This window comes from Malania oleifera, chromosome 10, assembly GCF_029873635.1.
Source record: "Malania oleifera isolate guangnan ecotype guangnan chromosome 10, ASM2987363v1, whole genome shotgun sequence".
NCBI classification, from domain to species: Eukaryota; Viridiplantae; Streptophyta; class Magnoliopsida; order Santalales; family Ximeniaceae; genus Malania; species Malania oleifera.
In genome coordinates, this window is record NC_080426.1 from 25,793,692 (window position 1) to 25,797,343 (window position 3,652).

Consider the following 3,652-nt stretch of genomic DNA (forward strand, 5'->3'; position numbering starts at 1 on the left):
CAACCATGTAAAACAACTGAAAGATATTGAGTAAAATAACTGAAAGATGTTAAATAAAACAGCTGAAAAATGTTGGGGAAAACAGCTGAAAGATTTTAGGTAAAATAATTGAAAGATGTTTGGTATATTATGAAATGAAATGGAAATAGAAATGAATTAAACGAAAATGAAATGTGAAATGTGAATAATGAAAAATAGTTGAAAGATGTTGGGGAAAATAGCTGAAAGATGCTGGGTATATTATGAAATGAAATGGAAATGGAAATGAATTAAACGAAAATAAAATATGAAATGTGAATAATGTAAAATGGAAAAGAGTCACGTAAAGTGAAACGCAACAAAATAACAAATCTGAATATATGAACATATGAGAATTACAGAGAAATGACAGACAAAATAATGTATTATGGTATTATTAGAATTTATGCTAGTAGAACATGTTACGTTTAGGCGGGGCAGACTCTTCGTCCGAGGGCTTGCTGATAAATGCGATTGCCCTAATAAATATCAAATGTGACAGTAGGCTGCATAACATATTAGGGCAAAAGGAAACTACTTGTATGGGCAGGTACATTTCCCTATTCTCGGAAGTCTTCGCTGATAAACTTTTATATGAACTGTATAAGTACGAGATTAATCTATCACTTGAGGGCTTACTAAGGTAAGTGTTCTGATATGCTTCAGTTGTGACCTTTGGGTTGCCTAATGTATCAGAGCAGAGGGGTGCTACTTGTATGGGCAAGTAATCACCCCTATCTTTAGGTAATTTCATGGGTAAAATACCTTACATGTATTTAAATAAGATCAGAAAATGATTTTAGAAATTATGTTAATGATTTGTAAATGATGAATAATATGTTATATACAAACCTCATGTTGACCACATACTGTTTTAATATATTGTTTCTTCCCTTATTAAAATGTATCTCATCCGAATATGAACTTATCTTTTGCAAGACCTCCACGAGATCGAGCTTAGAGAGCTCAAGCTGTTATAATATTTTTTAGTTAGAAAGAAAGGGTATAAGTTTGATGATATTTTTGAACTATATTAAATTTTATGTTTTATGTTTTAAGTTTTCTAAATTATGGATGGTTGTGAATACTGGATGTTGGAGAAATGTATATATATGTGGGTGCAGATGGTTGAATGGATTATTATAGAATGTAGATAGAAGTAGAAAATTCTGGTATGTTATTAATAGAGGACTGTAATTATGTTTTCCGCTGCATAATTATTAATGGAATAATAGGTACAGGAAAATGAATGATGTGGCACCCGAGTCTCACAAGGCGAGTTCGAGGTGCCACAAAGCACAATTAGTCAGGTATAATGCACTGAACCGAGTTTATGAGTTTAGGGCGTTACACACATTTTCTTTATTTCTTACTTTCGATACACCCACTGGGACATTACCTGAATCAGAACAATTTTTTTTTTTTTAGTATCAATGCAAACCTCCATATCTCCCTCAAATAACACATCATAATTATCTCTACACACCACACCCTCTTCTTCCCCCTCTCTCTCATCCACCTCCTCCACAATAAACTCCTTCCCATCTTTATCATTTTCAACTTCTCCCCCCCCCCCCCCCCCCCCCCCCACCCCCCCCCCCCCCCCCCCCCCCCCTTTTTTCATCAAAAACTTTGATTTCCTAAATAGTCCTAAAACAACCACCTAGTTCTACCTGCACCCCTAACATCCTTGACTTATGATCTTGAAAAAGTTCGACTTTCTCTCCACTATTCTTCTCTACCAAGTTCACTTCATCCACTTTATGTGTACACGCATTACTAACCTCATTCACAATTTCTTTATTTTTTTCATTCACATTCAAATGACCACTTACATCATCATTTTTTTTTCTTACACCCTCTGATCCTGAATCCACAAAACAGGATCTTCCTCTTCTACTATCACATTTCCTTTTCTACCCACTTCTTTCCAAACCACCTCATCTCCCTCCTTCCTCATACCTACCTTCCTTTTATCCTTAGGTTTTACTCCAAACCGGCATACCACATCAGTGTAACCTTACCTATAACATTTATTACAATAAAAACTCCTCTTCTTATATATTATCCTTTGTCAACTCTACTTTTGTCCTACTACCAACGGAAAACCCTCCACAAGATCCTTCGGCAAATCCACTTCAACACAAAATCTTACACTAGTGGCTCATGTTCTATATAATATGGCATTATCCATATCCAAAAATCTACCAAATCTAGTGGCAAAACTCTGTAAACAGTCCAGTATATATAAATGTAAAGGCAAACCTGGTAAGAAAATCTACTGTGGTGCAATCGATGGCTCCTTGTTGACATCAAAATTTACGGACTAGTTAAATAGACGAAATTGGCACCCTACCACCCATCTTCCTTCTCATGCCTACGCATGAATGTAGTCCTTTTCATTTACGAAATGCAACAAAACATAATAATTGTTCATAAAATTTATCATTGGAACTTTAAAAAGACCCCAATATTAGATAATATGCCTCCGAAGGACATTGATAGACAGCCTTACAGAAAGAAATTTAAGCACCAACGCAAACTTCAGATCCTTAGCAACCCTTTCCATCTTTACATCCAAGAAAACAAATCCTAATCCCCCATTAAACAGTTCCAGCTTCCTCAAAGGGATTTTGAATTTCGAAGATGTAATTGGCCTCTTTAATGCTTTTGCAAACGATTTTCCACAAGCAAAAACTTCCCCCTTTCCAACCATATCATCGCCCGAACCACTCCCTACAACCCGTGAACCACCGTCGGCACCTCCCCTCAACCTTCCAGTAATAGCTACCGGACGTGACGCTGCCATGGCTAGCAATTACCTGTTTTCCATATTGAAAACCTAAAAATAAAAAATCAACCTTTTGTTAAGAGAAAACTGAGTTGCGATGGCGACTGCAAACTCCTTTTAGCGTGCGGCATCCCCCAAGATTCCAAACTCTTCCCAGTGGTTCACGAAGTCACCATCGCAGGGACTGGACGTCTCAGTCGTAGGTGCTTGGCCGTCGGAGCACTTCGTACGTCGTCGCCATCACCATGAAACCCTAGGCCATCGGAGTGCTTCCTAAAACGGTGGTATATATACATACGACGATGACGCAACTACAACGGCGAAAGGTAACTAGCATTCCGACGGCCAAGAGCACCTGCGACGGAGACGTAGTATTAAGGAACTAAAGTCGTAAGGAGCTTACACACGGCGAAGGCGACGACGTAGTTGCAACGGCGAAAGGTACCACCATTCCGAGAAGAGCTCCGACGGCCTAGGGCTTCACGATGACAGTGACGACGTACGAAGCGCTCCAACAGCCAAGCACTTATGACTGAGACGTCTAGTAGCTGCGACGACGACTTCGTGAACTGCCGGGAAGAGATTGGAATCTTGAGGGATGCCGCACGCCAAAAGGAGTTTGCAGTCGCCATTGCAACTCAGTTCTCTCTTCCATGGGAGATTCTGTGGGTTTTTTTAAAGGTAGGAATTGTGACGACCTGCATAAATTTTTATTTTTTTTTCCAAAATATAATAATTAAATCAATATCACAAATCATAGCTCAGCAGATCACAATCCACTTGGACCCGTGAGTACCAAGGATACATCAGAACACAAAAAGGAAGCCTAAGCAGCAGGAAACA